General features: G+C 41.5%; 1 protein-coding gene across 1 annotated transcript in view; it reads right to left on the reverse strand.

Moving 5' to 3' along the window:
• The window catches only part of LOC138528089 (uncharacterized), an 840,778-nt gene that overhangs the window by 613,338 nt on the left and 212,980 nt on the right, over window positions 1-14,460 (reverse strand). The gene's annotated exons all lie outside the window — the stretch shown is intronic.

Consider the following 14,460-nt stretch of genomic DNA (forward strand, 5'->3'; position numbering starts at 1 on the left):
GTTTCAGACAACACTTGAAATCTTAAGAGAGGTCGCCTACTGGCCACACATGGGGCAGGCCCTCAACCAATACTTGAAGGGGTGTCTTGTGTGTGCACAATTTCAGACAACATCCCTCACACACTGTGCACCTCTCCAAAAGAGGGGATGACGCTGCCATGGTCAGATTTGCAAATCGACTACATAGGGCCCGTGATTCGCTCCTCTAGGGGGAATAAGTACATGTTGACAGTGACATGCTTATTTACTAAATGGGTGGAATGTCTCCCAGCCCCAAACTGCAAGGCAGAAACAGCAGCTGCCCTGATGATCAACCACATCTTTTCGCGTTTTGGACTACCCCAAAGGATTGAGTCAGACAGAGGTAGCCATTTCACCAGCGAAGTAATGACAAAGATGTGGGAGATATGGGGGTTAAAAGGAAGCCACACATTGCTTACCGGCCAGCCTCTTCTGGTGCAGTAGAACATTACAACAAAACCATTGTGAGCATCTTAAAAAAGTTTGTGGCAGATTCTGGGCCAAGTTGGGATATTCGATTACCTCTCGTCCTAATCGCCATCAGATCTACCCCTTCATCTGCAACTAAAATGTCACCGTTTGAGCTGATGACTGGACGCAGGATGGTGCTTCCCCAGGATCTCCTCTACAGGACCCAAGAGCAGACATAGATCAATGCCTCTACAACTCATGAGTATGTTGAAAATTTAAGATAACACCTTCAACATGCTTTTGCCTCTGCTCAGCGAAATCTAGAGAGACCAGCTGATAGCATGAAGACCCACTATGACTTGAAGACTACTAGGAAAGAATGCAATGTAGGAGACCGGATTTATCTATACAATTTCCAAAGGAACCAGGCCAAACAGTGGACGTTTCTGCCTACCTGGAAGGAACCTTTTGAAATTGTAGACAAGATCTCACCAGTCGCCTACAAGATACGCATCCCCAAAGGCAGTCTGGCAGAGGGGGAACACATGTGGGTCCATATTAATCAGCTAAAGTGTTGCCATCCCAGGCACACTCTGCAGCAACTGGAGCCGACCTCTGGAACCCCAGAGGGGGCCGCTCCAGATCAATAAAAATTCCAACCCTAAAATATCCCACACATAGTCCATAAAATATTATGATAAGAATGCAAATGCCTCCTGATTTATAAAATGCATATGTTCACCCCAATACATTAATAGTGGTGGGGAAATGTCTACGAATATGTTTCTTCCGCTTTGCTTTGTCATCCAAGGAGAGATAAACCATGGAGACTGACCAAGGAGGATGACCCAGGGACCGGGAGCAAAAGATCTGAGGGGCCTGGGGCATCGCTCAATACTCCCATCAGGACTGGTGAGGAGAACCGATCAATACACCCCGATAGAGGAAAAGATGCTGAACTTGCCATCTATGCAATCCGGAGAGATGATGCGGACATCCCAGTCTTGCGAAGATCCATCGACGAAGGATCAGAATGGCCATCGCAAGAGGGGGGCTTGTGGGATGTTTTAACCCACTCATCCAAGCCCTAAAGCAGAACTGTGCATTACTGGCAGCGGAAACATCATAATGGCCACCGGAAAGCATGCTGCTCGCCAGAGATCATCCAAAGATGCGCAGTAAAAATCATAAAAATAGGCTCCCACCCACTTTTGCCATGTCAGTGAGCACAGGAGATCACTGCCTAAAGCCACCATTGGGATACCCACACAGTAGCCTGAAACCACGTGGAAATAGCAATACTGATTGCCAAAAGCAACCCAGGGCTGTTTGCGAATTCATTTTCTTGATCGTCAAAATTGCTAAAATCATGGCTCACCAACCAACCAAAAGGATACAACTTCTTGTTGGGTGTCCTACATTACTCTACCGCAAGAATCCACTTCAGTACAATGTTAGCAAGAATCATATGTTATTAGGACAAAATCCCATGTTAAAGACATTTGATTTAAAGACAGCTGTCAAAGATGGGTGCAATACCGGTGGTCGCCACTGACAGGTGCTGGTGATTCATAATCCTGACAGGAGAGCTGTCTTGCAGAAGCTAAATAAGCCAAAGCAGAGAAGTCTATCAAAATGCCATACGCAGTGCCACACATTGATTAAATGTGGAAAAAGACTTGATTAAAGATATGTTGCTTATTTTCAGTTTATAATGTTATATTTTTTCCATAAGGAACTCTATTGCAATTGATCAGAACAATAACCTGATGTAGCAAAGACTTCAAAAGGCTTGCTGTCCCTGGGAAGCCTTCACACCTAGTCTTCTCAGCAACAGCACAGGAGATTGCATGGTCATGTTAATTAGATGGAGAGTGGCACCCTGGTATGCTGGCATGAACACAAGACAATAGACTCTTTCAATTGAATAGAATATGCTGATTTGGGGTGTGACAACAACAACTGCTCTGGGAGAAATAAGACATGTGACCTCTGAGTCAAGCCAAGCTTCTAGGGGCGGGGACAAACCAATGGGTGTACTGAAGTGAAGGCAAATACATGTTTTATAAGAATACTGATAACTAATTGTAACCTGCTGATAGAATTACAATTTTGAGATTCTTAATATGAAAAATGCATTCACAGTTCAAGACTAAGTTGGACGCTGTGGGATGTTCTGAGGCCATGCCCCGTAATTATTAATATTGTGGATGCAGTGTTTATGCTAGAAACCTAAGAACCTCCAGTAATATGCTCAGAGAGGGTGTGCACCTCTGTGTAAGATTTGGTGCAAAAACAATATTGCGAAACCTTCTAAAATCGCGAATAAGTTGTCATTTCTGAACCCCAGCTCTTAGAAAGATCAGGGTTAAACAGAGACCTGTCTTAATTAATATGTGATATGTACAGGTATTCTGAACAACTTGTGTACCTTGGAAACATGTTTGATTATGAAAAATTGTTTTTCTAAGTAAAAGCAAAGGGGAGGGACTTCAGCCAAGCCATAAACATGGCATCATTCTGACTCATTCTGACTCACTACTCCTTTCTCCAGTCAGAGGACAGTAAATCCTTTAACCTATCAGGGTCCTCAGAGGGTTGGGCATAGAAAGTCAGCCTCCACACCCCCTTTGGAACCACATAAAAAGAACCACTGAGACCCAGATAGACACACTCACTTTTCCCCTGCAACCGATTTCTTGCGAAGCGCTTTGCCAGAAGACTCCAGATCCAGACAAAGACTCCAGAGGACTCCAGATTCCAGATAGATCCAGAGAACAGACTCTAGAACCCAGCTCTAGAACCTTAAGCAGGGGCCTAACCCAAAAGCTGAACTCTTCTCAGCAGGCCTCAGAATCCAGCAAACTAACTAAACTATTCAACAGCCGGGCGAGCTGTTTTGCTTCTGGCTTGAACCCTGTGCCAGAACCAGATCCAGACCCAGAAGGCAGAGCTGTATCCAGAACCCGTCAGACCCAGACCAGACCACTGTGCAGTGCCGATAGCAGACCAGAGGCCATGCTATGAGCAGAACCAGTGCCATAGACCGTCCGGTGGCGAGAGTGCAGTCAAAGGCCCATTCCAGTCCAAAACTAGGAGTGAGTATCCAGCCTAGAACTGTACAGAACCAATCTCCTAGTTTAAAATAATCTTATGCAAACCATTTAAACCTGTCCAGAACTGCACAGAAATTGTGTGTCCATTCTGTGATTTCAAATCTGTAAAAGCGCATCTGTCATTCAGAAAATCTACCTCCACAAAAACGTCTGTATCTTTTGAACCACAAGTCCTAGACGCGATATTTAACTGTCATTTTAAAGCTAAGATCATAAGCTTTCCAACAAACCCAAAACAACATTCCATATATATAGTTGTTCCATAATCGCAATATATGCACGCAGAAAAAGTGCCGCAAATTGAAAAATTATCTCTGTTTCACCACCTGTCAAAATTGCTGTCTTTTGCTTGTAACTGCTGAATTTCGTTTTCAATCTGATAATAATTCATGAATCATTGCTAGTGTTCACCTGAACCAATACAAAGTAGTTATCACTTATCCTGAATCTCCTTTAGCGAATAAAAATCATTATTAGCATATTTTTCATTTCATTTAAAAGTATTTTTGCCTGTTTAAAATCATACCGGTTTACCCTAAGCTTGCTGGGGGTAACTGGAACTGAACTGCATTTCATTGTATTCTGGAAACCTGTGTGCTCTCCTTTCCATCTCTTCATATTGCATAAGGGGGGAGTGAGTTGTCACAAGGGAAAAAGTGATCATATTATCTCTAGTTGAAATCATATCAAGTTTTATTTCTGTGGTGCATTCTTTCCCATCTTGCATTTCCTTGAAACCATACAAAGTATTCTCTGCTACCTTATTCTTTCTATACCAACTCCAAAGTGATTTAAGAATTGTGCTATTGTAATATTATCCATTGTTGATCACTATTATATTCATAAGTGTGCTATCAAATATTAATTTATTCATAAAAGTGATATATATATATATATATATATATATATATTGTTTTATTCCTCAAATAAATCTTTTAATTTGCAAAACAAATTTACTTCTTGGCTCAGTGAGGTCAGGGGGATTCAAAGAGAGGGGCGTTATATAAGGGTTTATCATCCAGATTCAAAGAATTTGACATAAAAATATATTAAAAAGGGCTTCCATTGGGCATCCCAGACTAGGCATTGATTTAGGTGGATTGCTGGATTGAAGTCACTTACATCATGCATACGCACCTATACAAACTTACCTCCTCAATTCAATTCCTTAATCTTATTCCTATCTCCTTCTCAGCTGAGTCACTTCAAATCACCTCCCCACAATCAAAGAGAGCTAACACATGTCACATATGCAACATAATCCTGCCACACAAGTCAGCTTCTGTGATCACAAATTCTATAAATCTGACGTTCCCGCTCCAGCACTTGGAGTTGCAGAAGGCAGAAACCCGATCCCTCCCATCCCTGAGCCTTTGAACCAATTCCCTGTAACGCAAAAATGAAATAAAATCACCAATACTGACACCAAGGATATATGAAAGTCTCAGTGCAAAGCCTGACACTTGTTCCCATTTCTTCAACGTAATATCCCCCTCAAAGGAGGAACCTTCATGAGGCCAACCCAACTCAAAAGTATGGTGACTCGCCGATAGTTACCTCCACACTGCCAAGAACTCACACAAATGGTGACTGTTGGGCTATATATAAAACACTTAGCTTAACATACTACTCTAGTTTAATACATATAGTAGAGTGAATGTGCTTTTGTGTTCCAGAGCAAAAGCTTTGCTTCTAAAAAAAAGATCATGACCTATTATTGATAGTCTGTTGTTTATGAGAAAGAGTCTGACCCAATCATATCCCATTTAAGTTGGATGATATGATATGATAAAATAGGGCATTTATAACATGCCTGTACACAAGTGTTTCTAGGCACGACAAGACAAGGAGGGGGAAACAAAGGGAGGACAAAACTACTATCTCACTAGGCCTTGTGTCATTCAGATCGCGCAAGCACAGGAGGCAGAGGGGGAGAAGTGCATACCGGGGGTGAGACGATGGAGAAGTGCAAAAGGGAGGGGAGAAGGGGAAGTGCAGGTGACAGAGTGCAGCCAATGGTTTGTTAAGTGCCGGTAATCAGAGTGTGCAGCTAGAGAGTGGCTAATAAGTGCATAGAGTGGGTGGACTGTAGGATTACAGATACAGACCACAAGTTTTAGGGGGGCCAAGAGGCAGTGTGAGGTGCAACTGGACAGGCAGGTACCTGGTCCCAAATTCAGAGGGTGGCCAGGTGACCAGGTGCGTGGAACAGATACTTAATTTGTCTGCTGGCAGGTATTAATAGGAATGGTGGAACATTTTGTAGCAGCATGGATGGAAAGGTGATGAAAGGAATGTGAAAGTCAAAAAGGTTTTTCGTACTGAGCTACTAAATATTGTGCTCAAGGTTCTTAACACTTACATATATGTTTCCTACCCAAATGTAGGAATGTCACACATATTCTAAGAATAGGACACTAGGCCCAATTCAGTGAATCTCTGCTGTCCTGCATGCATTTTCCATTTACTACAACAGGCACTGCAAGCCTTATCTTGCCCTCCCAGCATCAGTTTGGGTGCTTAGTAGCTACAGATAAATTCGTTTTTGGCACACTTGCCTTATACTAATGTATGCATGAGTGCCAGGCTGCACATTGTTTCCACTAGAGACCACCTCCAAGAAATGTGCAAGTCCCTCTTCTGAAATGAAACCAGGGACCTGCACATCTCTCTCAAAATGAGGCATCTGAACGAAAAATCAAATGCAGAATTATTTTTTTAATCGGGCCCAACATGCTTCCTGGAGGTAAATAGCATTTGATCTATGATGTCATGTTAGAAAGCATTGATGCTGTGCCCATCAAGTCCATAGTAGTCTTCTGGCACAGACAATTGTCCGCACAGTGGTACATTGTGCCCTCACTTGGAGTGACCCAGACAGTGGTCTGTGGTGGAAATAAAATATAGGGGAAAACCAGGAGAATAATCTGGCGATGCCAAGTGGCCAGACAGAAGTGCCAGGACCAATAGTTGGCCATGTATATGTGTATTGAAGGAACACAACAGGGAAACGGGAGGGAAAGAAGGGGGCATCTTAATCCTCCAAGAGCCAAACATTCTTGCAACTCAGTGAGGTTTGAGATTGACTGATCAGTGTTATGTGATGTGAGAAATGATGGCCCTTATATGGACGTAGGCTGTCACATTATAGCAGGGGTTTGCAAACTATAACTCTGCAGATGTTTTGGACTACAAATGCCATCAGCCTTAGCCAGCATAGTAAATGACAAGGAATCATGGGCATTGTATTCCAAAGGATCTAGAGAGCTGCAGGTTGCAGACCCTGCATTCTAGTAACACATACCCACTTACAGTGAGAAAATGTGCCTTGTGCTCCCTATCGAGCTTGTGTTCAAAAGTAAAAATACAGTGACAGGCAGACATCATTTTATGTTAAATGCTGTAATGATGCAAAGACCGAATTATGAGCCCAAAACACGGACATGAGGTCAAATACCAGTTTGCTTCAAAACACAGGAAATCTTGAAAGAACTATGCCAACAATAGAATAACTGCACAAAATGTACTGAGGTTAGACATTTTCTCTACATATGGTATGCTATGTCTAGTGAAATACCCCAAAACAACACTGATAAATGCCATGGACACATTGTGGCCATCCTTGCCCGATGTTGAATAACAGGGGTTTGCCAATGATCATGAAATGGGCCTGGGGATAGTACAGGGGTAGCAAATATATACTTACAGGGCTGCCTGCAGCTCACGGAGAACATCTGCTCTTCATTGTCATTTGTAATGTGAGTAAGTTAAACCCGCTTAACTGTTAATCAAATGCATTCTATAGCTATCCCCAAGAAGTAGCCCTTCTGGAGGTACGGACAGTCGCTGGCCTGACTGAAGAAAGCATTTTAGGATGGCGCAATCAGGCACCCTGTTCCAAATATTAGAAGCATTTTGAATCATCAGTCTCAGTTTCCAGCCTATCGGATTGCAGTCTAATTCTTCTGAATACACCAAACAATAAAACGAAGGACTGGTAGCATTTCCATTTCCTGATTGTCAGAGCAGACAGATTACCTGGCTTAATGGCTTCTAATGCAGGCTGGAATCAGTGTTCTGCATCCCCTGCCAATTCCGGAAGCGGCTTTTTACTGGTTGAGCTGACACCTCTTGGCACCTGTCCAGCCCTGGACACCGAAGTCACAAACAGGGACAGGAGAGCTATTTTGGAAACACAAATCGGAATGCGGCTCGAAATGTACAGGTGAAGCATTACAAGGGTGACACGGGCCACTCCAAATATAACCCGGCGACAATGGCTGCCCCAGCCCGGCACAGATACGGCGCCCGCCTGAGTTGCAGTGACTGCAGTGTCACCTGGGAACTAATTAGCTTTCTTTAAAAAGGTCTCATGCATTGTAATGGCCTGGAGGGCCTTTTGAGAGCAGGTCCTGGTGCAGACCGAGCTTCTTTCTAAATTCATGTATTTGACAGATTTGTAAAGATCACCTGGGCTTTTGATAATGGATTTGAGGCAGGACGTTTCTATAACTGTTATGACTTATCAGTGAGCTGCAGACGGCTAATGCGTTTTGAACCTTAGAACCCAGTGAATGACCCGGCAAATAAAAGATGCGGGCGATAACGCACTCGTCATTCAAATGGAGAACATGTTTAGAAACCCCCGGACGCTGCTATTCAAAAAGGTGCACGTCATTTAGCGTGCCCCAGGGCTTCAATTCCATGAATGCTGCCAGGAATGTGCCTATGCGGTCATTTTATTCTTTATTAGAAAAGCTCATTTAAAATCCTATTGCTAACACATGTAGATAGGAACCTGGCAGCCCGAGTTCGTAAAAACCTGCCAAAGATCACACGGATTATTGCAAAATGTATATCATTAGCTCCTCCTAAAAGTTACCACCCAGCGCTCACAACTTCTACAAATGCCTGCGACAAGTCCTGCGCGTGAACTCCAAGGAAGATCACAAGGAGCCATTCCTACCGCTTTCCAGGCTGGTGCCTGGGTCTTTCCATCATTGCAATTGAAATAGGCCCCAGAGCTTGCAGGTGGCTATGTGACTCTGATAATTGGGTTCTCTTTACATTTTCCCCCGCTGGCTACCTTTCTCTGATATGCCGTGCAGAGGCCGACACACGCGTTCCTTGGATACATTGCAGCAACTCACAGCCTTGCTCCAGTGCTTCAGCTAGTACTTTTCCAGAGAGCGAAGCCATGCAAATATCCCCTAAGGAAGCACCAGTCTCACGAACTAAAAGCGCTGTCACCTTAAATGTTCCACCTGTTGGCCAAAGTTAAACCTCTTGAAAAGGTGTTCATTGATCACAGACAATGTTGACCCCCTTAGATTTATGAAGTTGAGGGGTGCGAGAGTCGTGTTAGGGACCTCAGTGATAACATCTTGTAAATCTCCCATTGCATTTTTCTATAGGAAACATATTCTCCATTATAGTCTATCCACCGCACAGCTGTCTCCCTCAATTGAAATCCTGTGCTAAATTCACTCTTGCCATTCCTTTTCACATATTGATTGTGTTATCAGATGTGTGAAGTGCATTAATTGAAACTGCTTGTGCCCAAAAGACACAACATTTCATACCTAGTGAATTTGAAAACCTTAAACGATACTAAATCAATGCATCTTGGTTGTTGACATTTGCAGGCGTTGTTTTGCAGCTGTAGGCAAGCCCCCTCCCCAAAAAAAATCATTTAGAAATTGCCACCGGCACATCTTTTGCCAGCCCGAATGTGCCTCATTGCAGATCTCATGTAATGAGGATGTACAAAGCAATATCATGAATACATTGATCAGTAACAAACATTAATGCAACAACACACATTTCTTTCAGCATCATCCAAGAATTCCGCATCGCTCTGAGCTGAAGATAGCAGACAAACAGATTGGTGATGAAGACTCACGCACCTGGAGCTTACAGCGGATCTCAATAGATGTTAGAATTTGAATTCCTCTACCGTCTGCCCAGGAAGCTGTCATGCCCATGGCTGATCTATCCTGAACCGCAACTGGAAAAGGGGCATAAGCCAAGAAAATAGCTTCACAGATCTGTCTGCTTGGAGCAGAAGTTGAAGGCTCGCTCCCTTTATGCCTCAGCAAAAGGAATACAGAAACAAAATGGACAATTCTGATCACCCACATCCAATAAATGCAAAGATCACTCCCCCGTTATCAGAACCCCAAATGTATTCCTTCATGAGGATGAAAATCTCCAGGAATTTTCAAAATAAGTGTAGAAAGACACTTTTCCAGAAAAAAAGCCCACAAGGATCACAGCCTACCTGTTGAACTAATTAACACCAGAAAGAGTTCTTTAGAGACAACTTCAAAGATAGACAATAAAAATCTCATGAGGATGAAACTGCAGCTCTCTCAGGACAAAATCAGAAATAAATGGACTGCAGTTAGGATAACAGAAACGTTTACAGGAGGGAATGGGCATGATGCTCCAAAAACATGAATGACGGACCAAAGATGATCAAAACTATATGTTTCAAATTTAAAGCGCATTACAAGAGGGGCTGAAAACTCTTTACCATGGCCAAGGAAGACACAAGGCAAAGGTATTTTGCAAAACTAAAGATTTGGTCGCTGCTGATATGGCAGTGTTACCCAAATTCTTTCCCAGCATTTTCATTTCCTCTGTAGCCCAACCAGCTTAGTCTTCAAGCTGATGATCTTGCTGACGTAATGGAAGAGTCCCACTCAGTAAGTTTGATAATAGTGGATGATTCTACTGCTGACAATTGGTCAGCCAGCAGAAAAATTATACCAACACATTCCGTTCCATCATGGCACCACAAGACCCAACCTGACCATAAACTCCCAATTCGGCAAAGAAATAGTAGAAACAGTTGAGGATTAACTCTAACGGTAAGGGATGCCACAGGTTGCTGAGAACAATGGCTCTCTAGCTACTTTCATGAAAATATGTAAACAAAAACAAATTAACGTACAGAAAAATAACAGAACACAGTCTTGTCTTTCAACCGCTTGCAAGTCAAGAATGATGGCATCATCAGGTTCCTCTATAGGTCACAAACCCAGAGTAATTTATTCTGTGCTCTCCTAGAACAATATCTGACTAGACTTTAGACGAGCATTGCATTCCTCCTTTCTTCCACTATGTAGCCTCATGTCTATGTAGTCCGCACTGATATTATGATCCAGATTAATCAGTAGTGTCGCAGACCTTCCCATTCCACACAATGTAGCTCTTGTTGACGAAGAAGCTTACACTGCTGATCAAGAAGACGATGATTATGCATAGTCTCCCCTGATGCGGCTCTGTCCTGATCTGGGTCCGACTGGCATATAAGGTTCCTTACTCCTCTGGCCCCCAGCTCTAACATGCTCTCTCATAGCTCCACTTATCCTCCCTTCATACTCCTGTGGCCAGTGCACCTGCCAATGTCAACCTCTTAGGTAATGTGGTGACTGCCAATATCTCGACAATTCCTCATCACTGTGGTGCCTGGCGGCAACTAAGGGGCGGGCGGAAGTGTTGGTGGGATTGAAGAAACACAAGGTAAAGATGACACTGTAGGTTGAGTCCAGAGGTCACCACCATTTCTTGTCTTTTGCTGTTGTCTTTACCATTTCCTCAAATCAATATTAAATCAATATATGTTTCATGAAAGGGAGCTGGTGCCAAGCAGATTTCTGAGCTGATTCATCATTCCCAGACATCACACCTCAAATAGAATACATGTTGTGATGATAACATTAGCTACTAAAGCTGAAGCAAAAAGCCTCAAATATTCAATATATGCTTCATCATTTGATCCAAAAGACCTGCCCAGCCAGCTCTCTCCTCTAATGCCATCAAAATGGACATGGTGATGCAAAGACTGTAACGCATTATCAGAGTGTATGTCTCTGTGAACCCCATATTTAGGACTGCATACACTGAGGGCACTGCCAACGTTCCATTCTAGCTTATAGTAATACTTCCTCTTTATGATTTGTCAGGTATTATGCCTCTATAAACATTGCAAGGTACATTTGTTGTCACACAGCTCGGGCTGCCACACAAAAATGTCACCCTGCAAGTTTTTGACAATGCTCTTCCAAATCCTCACACATAGTCTTTCTTGGAAATTGAGTGCCGTTTCAATGAATGCGAACATGTGCTGTTGAAGACCATATGGATGCTTCAACATTTTTACCCAATCATCCAAGGTGAAAGTGTGATAATGGAAGCTGCACATCAACTTTTACAATATCTTCAAATTAAGAACATTTCATCTGGAAATCTTTCCAATTCTAAGATTACAACTGGGATTTTATTGATGCAGGGTTTTCCAGTAGAAGTCAAATATGGACAGAATAAAAAGAGTCCAATCACGCCTAAGTTGCATGACAGTGCACAAATGGAGGATACTGAAGAATTAGAATGTGAGGATAACCTTGAAAATTAACTGAAATCCCCTCAGAAATTATTACATGAAGGCATTTGCAAAAATGTGCTGTTTCTTATGTTGATGGCTGTGTTTTCTATATTAATGAGGACTCAGAAAAATATTTAGTTTGGGAATACTAAATGTCTGAGTCAGTAATGACCAGATGATTCAATCTCCTTCACATAAAATTGGTCTAGTAGTGTTCAAGTGGCTGAGCTGATTGTTATCTATAAGCCCACAAGAAGAGCAGCCCAGAATCCAATAAAATAATTAGTAATAATTTCAGACAGGTTCAAACTATACTATAAACATATTTGTGGAATTTCATCCAACCTGCAAGGACAGGATAATGTTAAAATACAACAAGAACATTTCTGAAACAATTGATCAATTGATCACTTAAAATGGGATGGCTGTATACTGGTGAAAAGTCAAAGTGCCAGTTATCAGCAAACAAGAAACCCTAAAAGGAGACTATATGGAAAATGACAATCAAATAGGAGAGATACAGATATCACTTGTTATGCAGTAATAGGCTAAGAAGAAAGAGGATCCCATAATAAGAATATTTTATGATTATACTGAAGATCCTGGGGAGAATCTTATTTCAGTATAAGATTGCATTGAAAAAAGGAGTTATGGTTATTGTTGAAAATCTAACATTAATTTAATTTACAAGATGGGCTCTTGGTATAGAAACCAATATCAGGATTTACTCAATGGTTTTCATCTATGTATTTCACAGGTTTGATGATGCATCATTCATATGACAATGTTAATGCATGGCTTAGAGGCTTTTGAATCTTGTGAGAATTAGCATATTGGCGACACATGTCACTGGACATCTCGTTGTTTACAAGAGAATATGTGATATGTGCATAATTCCAATTTAGATTTCCAATTCAAAGGGCACTGCTACGTAAAAATGGGTTTGAAATTATCTGGGTCTGATCTCCAGGTGGTTTATTGTGGTCCTGTGCAAAGATCATCCTGTGGAAATAAGTACATGCTGATGGTAGTTTGTATGATGATGAGATGGGTTGAATGAGTACCAGCTCTACATTGTAGAACAGAAAAGTCTGCAACGTTAATTGTAAATCACATTTTCTCGAGATTTGGTTTACCCAAAAAGATTGAGTCAGACAGAGGAAGCCATTTTACTAGCGCAGTGATGATAAACATCTGGGAGATAATAGTTGTGAAACAGACACTACACATTTTCTGTAGACCATCCTCCAGTGGGGCGTTGAAAGGACTAATCAATACATTGTTATCATATTCAAGACATTTGTGGCCGTGGCAGGACCCAGTTGGAATTTGTGAATTCTTCTTCCAAAGTTATCAAGGTAAGTCTGCAAATGTTGGTTACTAGCAGGCAAATAGTGTTACCACAACATTTACCGAATATAACCAATGAACAAACCCTGATCAATATGACCACAATTCATTAATATGTCGATAATCTGAGGAAACATCTCCAACATGCATTTGTAAAAGAACATGAAGAAAGAATCTGAAAGTGGCAAAGACTTTTTTGATGAAAAGGCATCACTCAAAGAGTAATAAAATTGGTCATGACATATTTCTATTTAATCTTGTGAAGAACAGAGCAAAGCAGTTGATATTCATGGTGCTTGGAATAGTCTGTTTAGGATCATTCATATGATATCTCCAGCGGTGTACTAAATCATAATGAAAGATGTGAAAAAGTAGTTGAACATTGTGTTCATGTTAAACAAACAAAGCCATGCCGTCCAAAATCTAGAATTCAAGAGATTGAGGATTTGTGTATGAAAATAGTGTGAAAGAAGACATCACGATGAAAGGATAATGGAAATGATACACTTGTACAGGTAAGTAGGTAGGTTTCTGAGGCAAATAAAACAATATACAGGATTTTGAAACCATACGTTTTGCAGGTCAGTACCAATGTTTTGTTTGCCAGGTAAGAGTGACTGACTAATGTTTTAATTGCATCTTTTGACACTAGGTAACGGAGGAAAGAAAAAAACAAGTATTTGGATAAATAAATAACCTTTCTGTGTTTCAATATATCCTAGATCTTCTAATTCAATTTTCTCCATAGCATATCGGATATGAGGATAGATGGAGGTAAAAGAGGGAGGCCAGAGGAGGGTGCCAATCCTTATTGATTATCCCTGAAATAAATTCAATTATATGTCTACAGAGTTGTTGGATAGAGCTGTAGGGATGTTTTTAAATTGTAATCCATTAACAAAGATATAAAGTTCAGAAATGAATAATTGTATGGTTTTGTATTTTGCCTAACATTCTTCTACTTTCAAAGATCATCGGCTAGGTAGTGATTTTTGAAAAAGGGAGGAAAATATGTCCGGACAACTGGCACAAGATGAAAGTCAGACTGTGATATGATATTAACAATTTTTTTGCTATGCCGGAAAGGATGCATTTTTCCATAATACTGTAAAAACTGGTGTGTAATATTGCTAAAATCCAGAACCTAGAGAATGGTGTTTGTACAAAGCCACA

Source organism: Ambystoma mexicanum, chromosome 7q (genome assembly GCF_040938575.1).
Source record: "Ambystoma mexicanum isolate Mex_15411 chromosome 7q, UKY_AmexF1_1, whole genome shotgun sequence".
NCBI classification, from domain to species: domain Eukaryota; kingdom Metazoa; phylum Chordata; class Amphibia; order Caudata; family Ambystomatidae; genus Ambystoma; species Ambystoma mexicanum.